Source organism: Leptidea sinapis, chromosome 25 (assembly GCF_905404315.1).
Source record: "Leptidea sinapis chromosome 25, ilLepSina1.1, whole genome shotgun sequence".
NCBI lineage: Eukaryota > Metazoa > Arthropoda > Insecta > Lepidoptera > Pieridae > Leptidea > Leptidea sinapis.
In genome coordinates, this window is record NC_066289.1 from 11752171 (window position 1) to 11773774 (window position 21604).

The 21604-nt window shown below is 35.2% G+C and overlaps 1 protein-coding gene across 6 annotated transcripts in view; it reads left to right on the plus strand.

Annotated features, from left to right (window-relative positions):
* Nucleotides 1-3617: 3617 nt before the first annotated feature.
* Nucleotides 3618-21604, plus strand: part of LOC126971921 (uncharacterized) — a 57170-nt gene continuing 39183 nt past the window's right edge. For all 6 annotated transcript variants that reach the window (XM_050818421.1, XM_050818423.1, XM_050818425.1 and 3 more), the window contains exon 1: nt 3618-3715. The gene's annotated coding sequence lies outside the window, so the exon portion shown is untranslated. The remainder of the gene's footprint in view (nt 3716-21604) is intronic.

A 21604-nucleotide genomic window follows, 5' to 3' on the forward strand; every position in this document is an offset into this window, starting at 1 on the left:
TAAAAGTTGCGATAAGTATATTAAATAATTCACAATTTATTTGTCTAACTATTAAGGTATAATTAGCTAATAGGAGGTGATAACTATCGCTAGGTCACAACAGTCAACAATGGAGAGGGCTTTGAGTGTGAAATAAGGAGATCCGTCGAAGAACTAAAGTCACCGACACAGCCGAGTTGTTTGCTAAACAGAAGTGGCAATGGGCAGGGCACATAGCTCGATGGACAGATGGCCGTTAGGAAGTAAAGTCCTCGATTGGCGACCACGTACAGGTAGACGTAGTGTTAGTAGTTGGTTGGGGGCCCACAAGATGTACCGACGATATGGTCAAGATCGCCGGAGTAGGTTGGATGAGGGCAGCACAGGACCGATTGTTATGAAAATCTTTGGGTCTTACCTATGTCCAGCAGTGGACGTCTTCCAGCTGAAATGGAATTAAAAATATGTGGCAACATATTATGGACTATGTATAGATAACTTTTATTTTACGACTTGTGTCGACACACTAGCGCAAAAGTGGTTGTCGCAAAAAATTGGAACTATACATAGTTGCCTTGTCTTGGTACAGGATAGATTGCTCCTGCTAGATTATGGGTACTACAATAATTGCTTTTTTTTGCCGTGAAGCAGTAATGTGTAAGTATTATTGTTTTTCGGTCTGAAGGGCGCCGTAGCTAGCGAAATTACTGGGCAAAAGACAATATCCTATGTCTCAAGGTAACGAGTACAATTATTGCAGAGCCGCTCAGAAAATTTGGGTTTTTCAAGAATCCTGAGCGGCACTGCACTGTAATGGGCAGGGCTTATCAATGACCATTGGAAACGAATTGTGCTTCACTAAGTTTAACACTATAAATGCATACTATTTATTTATGGAAGAGGAGTACAAGCGAGCGTACTGGTCACCTGATGTTAAGTGATCACCACCGTCCACGATGTCTTGCTCTCTTTTAGAAGCATGCCGTCCTGGAAAAACCGCACAAGGAAACTCTTTCCATAGTTTGGATGTAGTTGGAAGAATGTTCCTTAAAACCTGCATATTGGAGGAACGCCACACATGCATCATGGTAGGGATGATATTCTTTTTTGGGGCGTGTCGTGTGAAGGTGACATTCGGCGGCAGGAACAAGCAGGGTAACCAGGGCTACAGCCCGGTAATATAAAAGAATCTATACTTGGTTTCAATAAATAACTTATTGTAAAACTTGATATAAGTAAAAAAATGATCATTTTATTTAGAAAATAATTTGAGGCCACTCCTGCCTTTACTTCTTAGTTGCCCCGAGGCCTCCAGCCCTCTAAATCCGGCAACTTAATAATTCAGTAATACCACAGAGTAGGGATGGATACTTACGTGTAATACTAATACGGCTTAAATACTGATAATGTATCAAAGTAAACAAACACATTCACATCGAAATTATTAACATTTTCTGTTTATTAAAACCCTGTGAACCAATACGACCTATAATCTCGCTTTTAATCAGCGGCAGAGTGTCAACGCATTTTCATATCACGTAATCATGTTCAAGGTCATGGAGTAAAACAATATTATTATGATAATGAATATATCAGTCGATTGTTATCTACTATTAGTGGGAGCACACGACGCGCGGGAATATAGTTTGCGTCGCAATCCGCCATTTTGAAATGGCACGCAATGTTTTGCTACGTGCTTTGTTACACTGTTTCCGGAAAAGCGCACTGTTTGGGGTCACTAAACTGAAGTTTGTGTATGTTAAGGATAAAATGAATTAAGATAATTAGGTACGCTTCTCGTTAGCTGGTATATAATTGATATTATGTGTATAATAAATAAGTAATGTGTACATGTTTGTATATTCGGTAAATACATAAGTAATAAAATGTTGGTATTGCAAAAGGCAAGATACTCCATACTTAATACGTTGTTTTGCCAATCATATTAAGTACCCCACGACCGCTCATTGTATTGAATTGTCATTTGTAATGAAATGTCATTGGCTGAATTATTTGTATTGCGAATATATAGGTATCTATATGTAAAAAATATAGTTTCCGGATGAGTAATCACCTATATATCGTATACTAAAACCATCTTAGAAATATGCTGCATCTAATATGCTATAGGTAAGTATTATCTCGATCGGTTCAGTTTTCACAGTATAACGTCCCATTGACAGACTGCGTGTACGGATAAGGTGAGTTACCGATTATAGTTACGATTTTTATTTCAAGTAAGAGATAGACTGAATATTGGGACCGGCCGATAGTCATTCGACAGCTGAAATTATGCTGAACTTAAGCTAAGACTGTATCTCTCGAGTATCTCATGACTGAGGATCGTGGTCATCCACAAGTGGTCCACACTTGGAGTGAACTATTTTTTTCCATCGGCTCTGTCCATCGCGGCCCTGACAACGGAGCTAGGCCTCGGGGACCTGGAGTATTTTATTTGGTCGGCCCATCTGGTAGGAGATCCCAACTACGATTAATATCTCCAGGCTCTCATTACCATTTCAAATTTTGCCAAAATAAAATGAAAGAATTCGTTGGTGGCATATCGTTGACGGACGGGTTTTTTATTTGAGCTGTGAGAGGATCGACACATTTGTTCGCTTGGCCGTCCAAGGAATCCTCAACATACGGCTCCAACACCAAAAAAATTTTAAACAAAAAAACCGACTTCAAAAACACTATTCCAAAACAATAGATATAATGTGCAATAAAAAGTAAAATAAATCGGTTCACCCAGTCGAAAGTTTTGAGGTAACAAACAAAAAAAAGAACATACCGACGAATTGAGAACCTAAAAGTGTATAAGTAAAGTTTAAACAAAACGGATTTATGTATATCTATTGTTAAATAAATGATTAAAATTTTTATTTCATTCAGTTTGTTTCCTAAATAATAAAAAAATGTACGCACATTTTACCCTTTATTTTACTATATGTGTAGTTGAGTTCCCGCGCAAGGGTAGATCATACTTAATTAAATGGCGTTGCTGATTATTTGTGGCGGAGTTGTGGTCGGGTCATCCTCCGAATCGAAATCTATGCGGCATGCTCGTGAACTTATGGATAGATGTGGTCGATCCAACGATCGATGCTCTGTTTTTTTTAATAAAAAGTTTAGAGTTATACATTGCTCGCACAATACGTTTACTTAATTACAGTGGGGAGATGGATTGATATATCTACTATGTGCGTTTTTTTTAAATGCAATGTGTTACTTGCCACTTCTTCTCATTAAAGCTGTGGGTAATAGAAAAATTTATAAGTTTGATATTTATAACTGTAATTTCTTGACTCTACGAATCAGTGATATTTAAATTTTAATTCAACATATTATATCTTAAATACCCACAAGTTAAAAGTGAAGTGTAGAAGTGACTCTACCAAATCTTTGTAACAGTTTTTTTAGTTTTCTAGGATTTTAAATGTTTTGTTTATGTAGCTCAATCTGTTAATAATTATAATATAAACTCTAATCGAGAATTCTGTACAGTCATCACAGCCTCTATGGGAAATTAGCCATGCGTATCTTTGGTGTGATTCGCTCATAGCATTTCCCTTTGTCAATCCCCTCTGTATGTGATTTAACTAAATTATGGTATTCATTTGTCCACAATTCGGTTTTGGCTGTCCAGTGGTACACCTGTGGGTGCAGTGTTCTCCAGTGTAAAAAGGACTTAAGTGCATACAACCTTCTGTTGCTACGAGCTGACATTGGTTGAGTAAGTTAAGAAATTGGTATAATTTACTATCGAAATATATTTGTGATCATTTGACTCTATTTTTACACTTACATCATAAAAAAAGACTCCCAATATCTTACGAAATATTTTATTTTTGTTTAAAAATATTTACCGATGGAATGTAAAATTTTAATTGGTGTAGTTATAGATTGAGAGAGAGTTTCTATAGTGAAATATACTAAAATACATTATATTTGCACGTAGTTTCATAACCACCGTTCCGATTAATACTTAATCACGACTTACTGGCTTATTGGTGGTCAATCACTTCTAGTAAATTCTTATTATATATCTATGGGGTGAATGTCTTCAGATACCAAATCAGGAACAAATCACTATTCGCTAATATAACATAAAACAAAATACGTTTAAAAAAACCGACTTCAAAAACTGTAATGTATAAAATAACTAAAAATTTAAGTTAATACACCTCTAATGCAAACCTTTACCTTAAATATCAATAAAATACTATTATTTATACGTTTATATGTGAGCTATGGATAGATTTTAACTCGGTGCCAAGCCCTAAACAAAGTAAAACGTAATATTATAAACAGCTACTGCGATTATCAAGCTATCCCGCTTAAAGTCACGCGTGGCGAGTGTAGGTACCTACTATTAATTTGGTTTGGCTGCGACTTCAAAGCTGTGTAAATGTAGCACATATAATTAATATTAAAGGTAAAGGTTTGCATAAGAGTTGTATTAAATTAAAATTTTAGTTATTTTATACATTTCAGTTTTTGAATTTGGTTTTTTAAACGTAGTTTTTTTTTTACTTTTTAGTGTCTGTTAATAATAATAATATATAACAAACAAATGAAAATTCCTAAAAAAGCCGTACACAAAAAAAAATGATATCATCCACGCAGACAAAAATGTTCATAAAATGAAAACTACTGGGCCAAAATATGTAAATTTATGGGACCAAATGGCATCTATTCCGCATCGAACTAAAGAAGAAATACGTAAATTCGTTAATAAATCTTAGTGTAATCGGTGTACATACATAAAAAAATACGGAAAAATTGAGAACCTCCTCCTTTTTGAAGTCGGTTTAAAACCGACGTATTTTCTTGCCATAGTCAATGGTGTACTCACACCAATGTGAATAAAATGGCTGAAAAAATGAAAACAAAACTCGAGATTAAAATGCGGTTGCGCTATTAAACTTAATTATATCTCAACCTCTTTTTACCAATGAAAACGAGTCTGTCTCCTCGCGTCTTAAGTCGAACGTAATGACACCAACAAGAAAAATTGTGTTTCTTAAAGGGAAGTACTTCTAAAGAAAGGTTATTCAATGTAATTTGTAAGTTTATAATTTTTGGTTGGTAGTTGGTTGAAGTATTCAAGCGAGTATTAGAACTTAAATATCTTATTATTTCAGCGTCACAAGAAGGCAGCTGTAACAAGCCTTTTACCACGTAATTCCTTCTAGATATTTTTACTAAAGCTTTAGCGTTTGCATAGTCGAAACACATTCCATACATCGGTATATTTTTTATAAAGTTACAACTCTACATAATTTTCGTACGGTCTCTGAATAAATCACTTATATCCTAATACTAGGAGTATCACTTATGTTAGTACATATCTTAATAACTGACAATAGAATTGAAAACTTCAATTAATTTTGTAATTATATACATACTTACATGTATATTATATTTCATCATGCCTATATCTTTAAACGAGCAATTCTTGTATATATATATATTATATATATAAAAATATATACATTGCAAATTCATACAATATTGTGCCGAATTTATCACGGGAAGTGTTCCGGAGAACTGTTAGACCTGATTCCTGCCGGAACCACGACACGTCACAAATTAGCATATCATCACCACCTTCTAAATGAGTGTGTGTGTTCCTCTACTATGCGGTTTTAATGGAAATTTCTTCCACGTACATATAAACTATGGAATGAACTTGTCATCGCGATGTTTCCAGGACGATACAACATGAGTATCTACGACACTAAAAGTCCGGAACGCTCCAATAATAATTCCTCTGTGTTGTAGGAGAGTCAAGGTGGCGGTGATCATTTGACATTATTATTGAAAGCATTCTGCCAGTCTTTTTACTCGAGCGGCTTGTGGGTGTTATATTCGCGCGGAGCTTATAGCGTTCTACGTGTCACATATAATAATGCGTTTAGGAGGCTGTTAGGGCTGCCGTGGCGTTGTAGCGCTTCTGGAATGTTTGCTGAGGCATGTGTGGATGGTTTCCATGCCATAATGCGCAAAAAAGCGGTCTCCATGTTGCAGCGTCTATGTGTAAGCAGTAACAGCATCCTAAAGATGATTGCTGCCAGAGCTGACTGTTCCTCCTAGAAACACTGGATACAGTTAGCTCTAGGTTTATAAATATATTTCACTAATAATACTAACGTAGTTCATAATAAATATTGTTACTGATACATTTACTAATATATATGGAGATGTCTCTGAATTAAATGAATAAATAAAATAAATAAATTAACATCAGGTTACCCTTACGCACGCTTGTCCTCATCTTCCACAAAATAAATAGCTATTACTTATAGACTAGTGATCGTGACTTATTTTGATCTAATAAATGAATGAGCATAGTATGATAATATTAACACTAAATGATTAAAAATATTTGAAAAAAACCTTCTGAAAAATGGCCCAGTTCCGATGTAAATATTGAGATTGAAATGATATTCAATAAAATAAAAGCAAAAATTCGGCATCGGCCAGGGTGACCAAAACTTGAATGACGTCACGGCTCGATAATCAACACAGCGTCGCTTTAAGATTTGGTTTATCATTCGTTTCGGAGTGATCTAACTTGTAATGTAATTCAGAGTACATTATTAAAATAAAAGTACAATTGCACTACAGATCCTGTTCCTGCTGAAATAAAGTTTTGGACTTAGTCGTGTGCTAACATTGTAGAACAATATCTGTCATGCCTATTAATGGTAAGTAAGAAAATAGCAAATTTAATAAACAACGAATTAAAATACTTGTACTAATGACAAAGGCTATAAAACTTTATCAATAGTGATTAGGGAGAACAGCTCACGATGCCGTTATAATAAATAAATTGTAATGAATATGATTAAGTACCATAAATAATGTAATTATGTTGAAGTATTAGTATGTAATATTATTTTGTGGTTTGAAGCGCAAAATGAAAATGTTTAATTCGGAACTAGGAGCATCTCTTTTGTAAAAATAGTGATCCTAAACAAAATAATAATATTTTAAACAGCTTACTTATTGTAATTGCCAACGAAGTCTGCCCGCTTGGGTTGTTTTGTTCTTGACGAAAGCTATCTCTGTTATTACATTAATTTGGCTTTAGACTTCAAACGTATCAATAGGTAGCACATACAAATAATAGTAGTTTACTAATATCAAAGGTATTATTTGTAAAAGAAGGAGTATTACATTTAAGCCTTATTAAGTTACTTTATACTTTTTAGTTTTTGAAGTCGGTTTTTTAAACGAATCTTTTTTTACATATAGGTTGTTCTATAAACTACAGTAGGATTTTTCTAGATTATATCAGATGTACTATATCATTTCGTTGCTTTTTATTGTCATATATTAAATTGTAATTTTTCCGTATGCCTACAATACTGATCCAAAGAAACGGGAACGGAAAAAGGAAAGGTCGAAAAATTCTGTTCGAAACTCTATTTCACTTTCTTGTGAGACACTGAAATATTGTGAAGAACATTTTTAGCTATGAATGACAGGTAGCATAAGGTCCTCTTATCGGGACACGGGTACATAATTATTATTTCAGCAACCTAAATAAAAACTCCTAAAAAAGCCGTATACACACTATAATATATATCATCCACGTTAACAAAAAAATTCATTAAAAATTTAAAAGAGAATGTATGTTTGTATGTTCCCTAATAACTCCTTAAATATTAGACCGATCTCAATGAAATTTGTTGTAATAGATTCGTTGAAGCTCAAGGAAGGTTATATATATAATTTATATGGCAAAACAACGTTTGCCAGGTCAGCTAGTATTCATTAAAATGAAAACTACTGGGCCAAACTATGTCAAATTACTATGGCAAACATTCCGCATCGAACTAAAGAATCACGAAAACTGGATGTTAAATCTCAGCGTAATCGAACTCGTACGAGTAGTAGTAGTGATTCGTAACGGCGGACGTGAAACAACACACTAATAATATGATGTAATTTAGTACATCTAACTGCGGAAACTCACAATCTGTAACCAAAAAATAATTTTCATCAGTAACTTTTAACTAATTTCCTATATTTTTAATTAAATTGCTGTTCATTTTAAATAATATATATATATCGATGTTTTTCACTATGAGATTTATTATTTATTCGTATTGTCGTAATTTTGCACAACCTTGCTACACATGACCCTCAATATCCGGACCGTTGCAAGCGTACGTAGCAATGTAAAGAATGTAAAATAAGCGACTGTCGTCCCTCGAGACATTAGTTCTTATAATATTTATATTGAGATTCAGATAGCACTTTAGAAAAATTAGAACGTTTACGAGATGGAAGCAAAATCATAGCGCGCTTTACTTACAGCCGAAACATCTGATCCGCACTATTAGTACCTATACCTCGGAAAGCTTAGCCACAAGAGCAAGCGCATAGCACATAATTTCAGAAATATTGCCTCTGAATGGGCATGAAAATTTTCAATCCATGATTCAATTAAGATATTACCCGTTTCAAGACTAAAAATATCCTTACACATCCTTCTTAAGATTTAAAATATCCTTACTCATCCTTTATAAAATTTAAAAAATATCCTTACACATCTTTTTAAGATTTAAAATAGCCTTACTCATCCTTTATAAGATTTAAAATATCCTTACACATCCTTTTCAAGGCATAAAATATTCTTAGACAGTTGGCTACTGAAGTAGAGTGCTGAAGCACTCATTTAATTTAGTCGAAGAATTTTTGAAGATTTACTACTTTTGGCGCGTTAGGGAAAAAGTACCAGAGTGAAATTTTACAATGCCCGCGCACACCAGTGGGATGCTCCTTTGCCTGTGCAATCTATCTAGCCCGCATCCTGTGATGCGGGCTAGATTATGGATACCACAATGGTGCCTATTTCTATAGTGATGCAGTAATGGGTAAGCATAATTGTGTTTCGGTCTGAAGGGCGCCGTAGCTAATTACTGGGCAATGAGAGAAAATGAGATTTGACACCTTATGTCTCAAGGTGACGAGCGCGATTATAGTGCCGCTCAGAATTTTTGGGTTTTTCAAGAATCCAGAGCGGCACTGCGTTGTAATGGGCAGGGCATATCAATTTCCATCAGCTCCGTCCTATATATGTCTAAGGCTGTATAAATGATCTAAGGCTAATATAAACCTAACTGTTTTTATGATTTTAAAAGAATTATCACCAAATGGTTAGTCATGAATAAATTATGTGGATATTTGAGTATAGTATAGAATATTTTAATATAGTTGTTGTCAATACATTTTATTATCTTATGTAATAAAATACAGTGTAATACAGTGTAAGTAATGAATCAATCTTTACTTAATATGATAATAATTACTAGTAAACGACCGTCTATATTTACTTGACATTGGCATCGCCTTGCTCGCCAGCTAATATCTTTTATTTTACATTTAATTGCACTATACCTTGTGAGTTGTGACCGTGGCAGGTAATAATAACACCAGCCAAGTGTGAGTCGATCTCGCCAACTTTGGGTTCCATACCGTCAAACAATGTTCTGTGTTTTTTAAGGACTTAAGTAAAAGAGTATATGTAGTGAAATTTTTTTTAGCGCTGCCCATTACAAAGCAGTGCCGCTCAGGATTCTTGAAAATCCCCAAAAATTCTGAGCGGCACTACAACTGCGCTCGTCACCTTGAGACATAAGATGTTAATTATCATTTGCCCCGTAATTTCACTAGCTACGGCGCCCTTCAGACCGAAACACATTACTGCTTCACGGCAGAAATAGGCGCCGTTGTGGTACCCATAATCTAGCCGGCATCCTGTGCAAAGGAGCCTTGTGCCACATTGTCATAAATGGAAGATATCCAGGAAAACCCTGCAGTATTCTTGTTCTTCTATTCGTATCATATTAAGCAGTCCGATAATGCTTGAATTATATTTGTTTGTGTGCGTTAGCTAGTACAAAGAGACTTATGCCATGAGTGGCTGACTGTCAATCAAAATCAGTTACAGTAACAGAGATTTCCTTTTCTATCTTGCCTTATCTCCGTTATAGATATTCTTCTCTCTCGCACGGGTTGTTTGTCTATAAGTCTATGCACTATGCTATAAAGTCACTACGTTGTCAAATTTGTGCTGTCCTAGCTATTCCAGGTAATGACAGCTGTACGGACGAACAGTACAGTAGAGTCTTACATTTATCGAGTAATAGATGTATCGTGAGTTACATCCTTTAGTACGGTACCCTAAAAAGGAAGGAAAGACCTTATAATACTGGGTTCATTGCATACAAAACACAAGAATGCCTTACACTTCTAAGGCAGACTCTAAGCTGCCTTGAAATAGCTAGTAGAAGTACCTAGTATAGATTTAATGCAAAAAATGTAACCTTCCCGGTTACCTTTTTTTTATATTTTTTATTTATTTACTATATACAGACACTTTATCGCATAATATTCGATAGTATTTAGTCCCTACACTAGGCATAGTCCTGTAGGCAACCAATTTACAAAAGGTCAAAAAGTGCACTATGTATTGACACACACTTTTTACACAAATTATCTTGCCCCAAGGTAAGCATATATAGCCTGTGTTATGGGTTACAAGACAATGATATATTTAATGCAATATACTTACTTAAACATACATATATTCATATAAACATACATAAATACATTTAAACATCCATGTATGTGTGTGTGTGTGTGTGTGTGTGTGTGGAATACGCTTCCACTGCGCAGTTATTACATTCCTTGATGTTTTTCGGAGCGGTCTGCACCGATCTTAGAGTTCCTTGCGCCGCTTCTTCTCTCAGAGTGCCATTGTTTCTGAAGCGGTAGTAGTGTCTAGAATATTAGAAATGACATCAAGAAGAGAAAAGGTATGAAAGGAATCAATTTTGACAAAATAAATGCCTTTTATGCCTTACTCTTCGTTTTAGAACACCCCAGATATGCTGTATAGGATTGAAGTCGGACTTCGAGCTGGCTAATCCAAGGAATTAGGACTTCTGATATGTACCTATCAAGAATAACTCCGTACGGTCCGTAACATTAATCGGTAAAATGTGTGTGTGTATGTGTGTATCTGTTTAATCAAGTATTAACATAATATGAATGCTAACCTACCACTTTAAGAATAACTTCCATGTCTACATAAGTGAGTGTGTGTAACCATTTCTGTAATTTAAATTTGATCTGATGGAGTGAACAATTTTTAATAGAACATTTTAAGTTTACCTTGTTGTATATATGTTGGTATTGGAATCTTGTACGAACAGCTATGTAGTAGGTTTTTAAGTAAATTCAAGACATCTTTATGCATAGTTTCTTGTTCCAAATCTTCATATAGTTTATGTGTTGGGTATCTAATAGGTTTTTAAAAATCGCTTTAAGCACAGCTCTCTGTGCTCTTTTTAAGAGTATTGTACGGTGATACAGTAAGATATAACAGATTGCAAAATAAATAGTTTTTAGCCGATTTAAAGATGCCGAAGTTCGTGAGTTCTTAAAAATACTGTAAATAATATACTTATAAACGCAACGGCATTTTCACCCGAGTTATATTTTGTAGCGCCGGTGACGCAATTGGTAGAACCGCTGTCTCTTACCCCGCAGCCCCGGGTTCGATTCTCGCCCGCCACGTACTAATGCGTTTTCCGCTATCGAATTCATAATGTACGTTTATCTACACCGACGCTTTAAATCCTCTATTAAAGATTCTGAAACAGTTAGCTTATTGCCAACATTAAAACACCCAATGTTCTAATAACCATTACATCATCCAAACGAGTGTTGTAATGTTGTACCGAATTTCATAACAACACTCCTATGTTTTTTTTTATCCCTTCATGCGCAAAGAGTTTCAATTCAGCCACATTCTTATTACTCGATGCGTGGTATCTGTATGAATTTCAAAAAAAGAACACTTTCGTTTACGCGCGTTCCACACTACCAGAACGTCGCGCGCCGTAAAAAAAAGTAGGTTATTCGAATCCCCTCCATTTTTCTTCGATATTTCTATTGTTTTGTTTACAAAAAATGAGCGATTCATTTTAAACGCTGAATATTCGAGTGAATTTTAATTATTGCACTATACAAAATGTAAATTACTACTAAAATAAATAATTGATACATTAATACTTAGTTTATTTGTATATAATCAGTAATGAATGATATTAGGCTACCACTAACTGGTGTTTTAATGTTAGCAGTAAGCTAACTGTTCCAGAATCTTTTAGAGGATCCATATTCTGGGTGTAGATAAAATCTTGTATGCAACTGTTGATAATTAGGTATTAAAACACTCATGTGATACTAAATCCACATTCGTGTTTTAATACCCCTTATTACACAACAGTTGCATAAATAACTATTATTCGATGCCTCATAAGGTGGGCAATGCTCTTCTGATTCCTCTGGTGTTGAAGTGACTCGTATGTACCTGCTTGATTGATTTTGCCCCTCTTCTTACAATTGCAAATATCAACTTAAAGGAAAAGCTATTTGAAGTTTTTCAGACACCCTTTTAAAAAAAGTTGTGGCTGACACCAGTGGGAGGTACTACAAAGGCGTCTATTTCTGCTGTGAAGCAGTAATGTGTAAGCATTACTGTGTTTCTGTCCGAAGGGCGCCAGAGCGAGTGAAATTACTGGGCAAATGGGACTTAACATTATGTCTCAAGGTGACGAGCGCAATTGTAGTGACCCTCAGAGATTTTGGGTCCGGCTCGTCTCATCCCTTATTTTCATAAATAAAGCATCAATGTTAGTTTGTTTATGAAGAGTAGGTATTATAAGTCTACAACGTTATCTAAACCAAAAAACAAAAGAAAATCTAGAAATTTTATCGGCTTCTAAAATCAGGTTTGAAACAATGATATTACAGTACTTTTAAATATCATTGGTTTGAAATGGAACACTGGTTGACCTTGAATTTTTTGTAACAAAATGGCGGACGGACACTTTGTTATTCTTTGTTCCCAACGCGTCATTTTCGAATAAGTACAAGATAATACATTTTGGCAAAAATTTTTACTTAGTTTTGTTTACTAATACTTCTATTCTTGAAAGTTTGTTTTTGTAATACCTAATATTAGATGGCAGCAAAACGTTGAACTAATTTAAAATAAAATAGAATTACAAATGACCTCTGAAAAATTGCTTTGCAAGTCCGAATTCTATTTGGAACGCGTAGTTGATTTAATTTCGAAATCATACGACACAGCTGGGAAACTGGGACGGGTTTTATTAACAAAATGGGACGGGTTTTAAGGTGGAACAATGCATTGTAGAATTCCACGGGATGAAAACTATCAGACTTTCTCACGGGCCCATCCTAGCCTATCCCACTAGTATCTATACAATAGATGAACAGTTTTCACACTACGCTGTCATGCGTGATTGCTTCTGAAAGACTAAACAGGCACACAACGGTTAGTGAGTTTCCGTTATCATTTTGAAATTCGTACACTATATTTAGATTGTGTTCTCAATTTTATTTAACAAAATTTACTTTTTTTTATTAACAATTAGACCTGACTGACGGCTCGACGAATGCTCAAAGGCTTACTCAAAGGGATGAAGAAAAGTATGGGTCTAATGATATCAAGTTTATATTTATTTTCTAGCATATTCGTATTCTGTTCTCAACAACAGCTACTGTTCTTAATAATACAGTCCAATACTAATTACCAGTGGGAGACTCCTTTGCACCGGATGCCGGCTAGTTTATGGGTACCACAACTGCGCCCATTTTTGCTGTGAAGCAGTAATGTGTACGCATTACTGTGTTTCGGTCTGAAGGGCACCGGTGCTAGTGAAATTACTGGGCAAATGAGACTTGACAACTTATGTCTCAAAGTGACTAGCGCAGTTGTAGTGCCGCTCAGTATTTTTGGGTTTTTCAATTATCCCGAGCGGCACTGCATTGTAATGGGCAGTGTGTATCTGAAAAAAAGTCAGAAAAATAACCAAACTTATAACATAAATTTAATTTGTTTACTGAAGTCATTATTTTTTCTTCTTTGTTATACCACTTAATTTATACTTAATCCTAGCGTCTTTACTCGTGGCTGTTACAATAACTGCTTAAAACAGTCATAAAATTTATTGAAAAAAAATATTTTCTTTTGTTATCTAAGAAGAACAGTAGGACAGTAGGAAGTATGTCGATCCCGTTGATTGATTGGTATTTTATTCTAAATATGTTATGATTGTATGATTAGTTTTGGATTGATTTGTTTGTTGTTTGTATATATGTTATTCTTGTTTGTTTGTAACTGTCGCATTAGGTAATACCTGTAATGATAGTTGCTGTGTGTGTGTTTTTTTTATGGAATAGGAGGACAAACGAGCGTACGGGTCACCTGGTGTTAAGTAATCACCGCCGCCCACATTCTCTTGCAACACCAGAGGAATCGCAAGAGCGTTGCCGGCCTTTAAGGAAGGTGTACGCGCTTTTTTGGAAGGTACCCATGTCGTATCGTGCCGGAAACACCGCACAAGGAAGCTCATTCCACAGCTTTGTAGTACGTGGAAGAAAGCTCCTTGAAAACCGCACTGTGGAGGACCGCCACACATCCAGATGGTGGGGATGATATCCTAACTTGTGGCGTGTCGTGCGAAGGTGGTAAATAAATAAAAGTAAAAATGTTATCTACACAGAGATTTATAAGATAATAAAGTTACGTCTACCTTTAGGGAAGGCCTCTTACTAGCAGTGGACGTCTTCCGACTGAAATTTTTTTTTTTTTTTTTTTTTTTTTTTTTTTTTTTTTTTTTTTTTTTTTCGACCGTTGACAGTTGTAGTGACAACACGCGGTCCGTATTTTTATAAAGTTTATAATAATTAGTAGTGGAAAATTTTCACCGTAAAAGTGTAAAGTTAGAAAAATAAGACATAAAAATCAAACAGTACAGTGTTCTCTTAATGAATTTGTGATATTGAACTAGATAATTTATGATTTACCTTGACGCTAACAAACAGCTGATTTGTGCGCAGCCATATTAAACAGCTGATTCAAGTTTCATAATTCATACCTCTGACTTGAAGTGTGTGTATTTTGGTTTACCTCAAACAAAGCACACCTAATTGTGAGTATCTTATAATTAGTCATATCAATTTCTATACATATTATTCTCCAATACTATGACAAATAAGTGTAATTCGTGTGGAAAGTTTGTGTCGTCAATGGATGGCATAAAATGTAACAAGTGCAATGTCGTTTTACATAAATTATGCAGCAGCCCTGATGCACGTAATAATCCTAAGTGGATGTGCAAAGCATGCAAATCCAAACACGCAAAATCCTCCCCTGCCAAAGATAAGCCGGCGCAAACGCATGATGATAAAACAATATATCAGAACGTTGAACAACAGCCGGAACATTCTCTTGTGCACGAAATGAAGATGCTTCGATCCGAACTTTCTAGTTTTCGATTAGAAATGTCCCGCCTGTCAACCCTTGTATCAACCTTGAGCACACGGTTGGATAGCGTAGAGGAGCGAGTGTCACAGCTGGAAGACGCTTCGTGTTCAATACAGGCGGCTAACGAGCAAGTCTTGCAAGATAGAAAAAGCATTGAGGTTTTGCAACAACAAATAAATGTATGCGACCAGGAGAATCTTTTAAATGACGTTGAGATCACCGGTGTAAACGAAAGCAGTGCAGAAAACTTGTTACACGTGACTATTACACTCGCTCAGAAGGTCGGAATTACTATAGACGAACGCGATATCGTGAACGTCTATCGTCGAGGAGCGCGACGCCTGACTGAGTCAACCACTGGCGAACATACCCGAGCGCGGCCGATCGTAGTGCGTCTCACTCGCAGACATCTACGAGACGAACTACTGCATGCTGCTCGGGTGCGACGCGGTGCGGACACCAGTGGTACCGGAGTGGGAGGGGAGTCACGGCGTTTCTACATAAATGAACACCTGTCACACATGAACCGAAATCTTTTTTATTTAGCGCGGGAAAAGCTTGGAAGAAATAAAAACTGGCGTTTCATATGGACCCGGGGAGGACGAATATATGCTAGGCGCGAAAATGGTAATAAAGTATTAAACATTCGTTGTGAAAACGATATCGATAAGGTTTTTTGTATGCAAACAATTTAAAACTTGTTACTGATCTCTGTAATATAGCCTTTTCTTGTCTAGCTAATGTTACTATATTATTACCTCATCATTTAGTAGATTTTAACTATTTTTTGTGTATTAGTCGAGTATGTTTATTATTAATGTTATTCTTTAAATATTATTATTGTATACCATTGGATCTATGTAATATAGCCCCTTCGAGTCTCGCTAATGTAACCATATTATTACGTATTAGTAGGATTACCCATCATATAGTAGATATTAACTGTTTTCTGTGTATTAGTCAATTAAGTTTATTTTTAATTTTATTAATTAAATATTATTATTGGAAACCATTCTATATTAATCGGCTTGTTGACAGTACTACCAGGCAAATACTTTATTGCATTAAATTGGGTCCTTTTCTCAATGATAACATAAATGATGATTTCTAGAAAAAAATATCTTATAGTTGGTTTCATAAATATATGTTCTCTTGGCACTGGACACGAAGAACTTCATGTTGCTGTTAATCGTCATGATATTGATGTATTAGGACTAAATGAAACGTGGCTTAAAGACGGAGAAGAGGGTCGCGCGCCTATTTTTTCGAATTATCGGCTGGCCCATATTCCACGTTCTCAGCATATCCGCAGCCGCGGAGGTGGAGTCGGGTTCTATATAAAAAATAATCTTAAGACTAGAGTATTAAAACATCCCAGCTGCAATGATATCGAACAAATGTGGATAAGCTTAAGCATTGGCGGAAAAAAGCTTGTAATTGGCACTGGCTATCGTCCACCATGGCAGAACACTGATGTTTTTATTGGAGCGTTGCATGAGTCACTTATTAGTTTCTCTTGGGCTGACAACATAATCCTAGTAGGAGATTTTAATATCAACATCTTAGACCAAAATTCTTCAGGATACAAGAAGCTGATGGACTTTTTAGTCATCACGAATCTGTCACAACATGTAAACAAGCCGACACACTTTTCACTCCATGGGGAAACCTTATTGGATTTATTCTGCACCAATATGTCATTAAGGCGTGTTTCAGTGGAACACATTAGTGACCTAAGCGATCACTCTTTTATTTCGTGCGAAGTTAATGTAGCGAAGGAAAGGATCATTCCTAAACACATAATTTATAGACCTATCAAAGACATTGATCCAATCCTATTCGGTGACTTTATATCTCAAATTGACTGGGCGTCTTTTTCAGATGTTGAAAACTTAGACAGCTATGTTTCCAATTTTAATAACATCTTGCTTTCTATATTTGATATACTTGCTCCAGTAAAAATCATTAAAGTAAAAAATCATGACTATCCGTGGATCACGTTCAATATAAAGCAAATGATGAAACGTAGGGATGAAGCTTACCTAAGATCTAAAATATCAAAGAACAATGCACATATAATATACTATAAGGAATTAAAAAAAATTGTTTTTGATGCCATTGATCGTGAAAAAAAATCCTATTTCAGTACCTACGTTAATTCAAATAAGAACAACCCGCGCACTCTATGGAAGACAATTAAAAAAAATATTAACATACACAGCAAAGGGGAATATGTACTTCCAGAACACCTGTGTATGGCGGATGAAATTAACAATCATTTCCTGGATGTACCTGGAAATAAAATTGCGCCTGCTTCTGAAATTGATTATTACCTAAATCATAAGAGAGGGGATTTCACGTTCTCCATTACAACTGTGTTAGAAACTGATATTCTTAAACATCTTCGAAGTTTACATTCAAATGCATTGGGGTGTGATGGAATTTCATTAGACATGTTAAAGTTATCTCTACCATACACAAGTAAGATTATTACAGCTATAATCAATCTCTCCATTGCATCTTCAACTTTTCCATCTGCTTGGCGTAAATCCCTTCTAACTCCGCTGCCAAAAATTACAAATCCTTCTTCCTTTAAGGACCTCAGGCCAATTAGTATTTTGCCATGTATGTCGAAAGTTCTAGAAAAAGTAATCTATGAACAGCTCAGAGGATTCTTAGAAAAAAATGACCTACTTCCACAGTTACAATCTGGCTTTAGAAAACATAGGAGCACGACTACTGCATTATTAGATGTGGTTGATAATGTTCTTGAAGCCCAGGACAGAGGAGAGTGTACCATTTTGATTTTATTAGACTTTTCCCGGGCTTTCGACTCAATTAACCACGAACTACTTTTAGCGAAACTCTCTTTTTACGGTTTCAAATCTGAGACTATTTGCTGGTTTAAAACCTTTATTTGTAATCGTTCACAAGTCGTCAACATTAGGTGTGAAAATGGTCTTAGCACTTGTATCTCTCGTTGCGCCCATGTTTGTAGAGGAGTTCCTCAAGGCTCAATTTTAGGGCCACTTCTGTTTATACTTTACACAGCGGATATCGCTAACTGTATAAAGAATTGCAAATACCATATCTATGCTGATGATATACAGTTGTATATATCTTTTAAAGTAGGAGATTTGAATTCTGCTCTTGCGAAATTACAGGAAGACCTAAATCGCATTTCTATATGGTCAAAAAATAACTGCCTTGAGTTAAACGCGAAAAAAACAAAATATATGATATTAGGAAGTAACCATCAAGTCAACACAACATCAGACCATAAACCCAAAATTTTTATAAATGGAGAACAAATAGACAGAGTCTCTGAAGCGCGCAACCTGGGAGTTGTATTTGACGAATCCTTGCGATTTCAAAATCACATTCTTGGTGTCGCGAAAAATTGTTTTTATAGGTTAAAGTTACTTTATCGCATCAGAAATTCGCTAAGCGTTTGGGTTCGCAAAGAGTTATGTGAATCACTTATTCTCTCTAAATTTAACTACGCTAATACAGTGATTGGGCCTAGGTTGTTGGTGGCTTCAAAAAAACTTATACAAAGGGTACAAAATGCTTGCACAAGATTTTGTTATGATATTCCTTACCGTGCACACGTAACACCCTTTTTGAACACCAACAACATAATGAAGATGGAATTACGTAGGCAATTTCAGTTTGCCTCGTTACTTTTTAGCGTGGTTAAGTACAGAATACCATTTTACCTATATAAAAGGCTTAGGTGGTTATCGGACTCAAATGAGAGTTATCAGACGCGTCACGGCAAGATTCTCCTTGAAGTGCCTCTACACGGTACCGCAGCATTTAGGGGTAGCTTTAAATACAGTGCCTCCAAATGCTGGAATGATTTGCCGCCACCTATTAAAGATCAAAAAAATTTGTTCTCCTTTAAAAACAAACTGAAATCTTTTCTATTAGAAAAACAAAAATGTTCAGAGGCATAAAATCAAAAATAAACAGCATGAATAAATAAAATAAAAAATCAAAATATGTCTTATTTAATAAAATTAAAATAAAAATATTTTTAAACTCGATTTCCAATACAATCTTTTAGTTTCTTTTATTTTATTTTTTTACTATTTTTGGATGGTCACTTTTAAGACCTATAACAAAAGGAACCGTGTTGTCTACAGCTACTGTCAACGAGTCGACTTGGTAGGTACCTACTGAAAATCAGTACTGGAAATCATTTCCAAAAATACTGAGTGGGTTTCATGACCCAGTATTTTTTTTTTTATTTGTTAATATAACTATGTATATATGTTTTGTGATGTCATGAATAAATACTTTACTTTACTTTACTTTACTTTACTGAAATGATGACGATGAAGATGAACTTACATCATGTCGTTAAGTCTTACTTAATGCAGCTTTTTTATACTTACTTCTTCGTTTATGTAACCACCACACTTTAAGACGCAAAGTTTAACTTTTAGTACATCACCTTACTTTTTTTAGTTTATCTATCGCATGTCGCAACCGGCCACGGAGGAGGGGTGAAGTTGAATAATTAATTTCATCTATTGCTTTCAAGACAAGTTTCAAGGCCGTGTAGTCTAAGGCGCCAGATTTGGACTCTGGTTCCCGGTAGAGCGTGATTTTGACCCAAAGACCTGACATAGGTTTTATTATTACAAATTATTTTAATTCTACGAATAAGTAGAGCATCATATTTAAAAATTTTAATAAGATCGCACAGCGCTACTAACCTACATTTTTATTCACCTAGAAGTTGCCTCTCTTTCTATCGCGTGACTCTTACCTCTTCTGTCGACATTAGGGTTCACATTTGACTTCTTTACTGAAGTGTACCTATCTAATTAGTATAACGTCATCTTATAAAAACAGCTCTGTTTTTTTATTGTATAAATAGGTATGTAATCTTCAATAATCAATATTCTTTCGGTGTCAAACCTACATTCGTTGCAAATAGTAATGTATGCGTTGGAACACCACAACCTACTTAGTATATAGAGACTAAATAGGTAGCCATCATGAATGGTAATTTAATTATAATAATAATCACTTTAAATTAGATTGATTCTGCGTCTTAAGGACGCTTAAAAATTTCAAACTGCAATGACCTTTATTTATGTTTCTCCTTTTTTAAAATATCGGTCGGATCAGTAAAGTAGGTGACAACAAAGCTCACGCGTGAGTCCCTACTGGATGGCCTACTCTGTAGAGGCCGTCGCACGTACTTACGATTTCAATACCTACACGGGAAGTGAGACAGGCCTGATATTAGTAGGGCTGCCTGATTCATTTAAGAAAGGAGGATGGCGAGTATGCTTATATGTATTTTGGGACCTACTGAAAGAAGTGGCGTACATCATGGAAACTTATTAATAATTTTAGAACGTAATAAGCCTGAAAAAAAACAACTAGTAAGTAAATCTAAAAAAGTGGGAGAAAAAGATAGGATATAACTACTTAAAAGTAAAATAATTTAACCTAAAATTATTAATCGATATCTATTGTTCAATCAATAATTTGAATGTTATGTCTATGCCTAATTACTGTCTGCTACTATACAGGGTGTCCCAAAGATATGGGACATGAAGGGACCGTACATGAAGTACCTTAAATATCGAAGATAGGCTATTTTACTGAAAGAAGACTTTATGTTATTTTTAAAAGTTAGTAATTCTGCATTAAAAGATTTTCTAAAAATTACTTGCCTCGTCTGGGAAACGATCCAACTTAAATGTAACAAAAAAAATACCCCTACTCTTATGATGCCAATCGAAAGAATGGCCAAAAACTAATAACTCTTCTTAAGTAACATAGTATTTTAAAAGAAAGTAGTCAATTAAGTGGGTATTTTTTTGTAAATTAATTAATTAAATGCTCAAAATGTGATCCCTTTTTGTCTTACGCAATTCGCCAATATTTTAATGAGTCCACTGCCTGTTGATTTTCTTATCATTTTATGGTGAATACTCGATATGATATGGCACAATTCTGTTTGTAACTCGCCCACGATCTCGTATCGCTTTTTGTATAGCATATCTTTCACGTCTCCCCAAAAGCAAAAATCTAATGGTGTAAGGTCCGGGGATCTGGCTGACCATCTAATCGGTCCATTCGTACCAATCCAAGTAGGAAATCATTCATTTTACCTTTTTCCTTTCTTTTCAAATACTATGTTACTTAAAAAGAGTTATTAGTTTTTGGCCATTCTTTCGATTGGCATCATAAAAGTAGGGGTGTTTTTTTTTTACATTT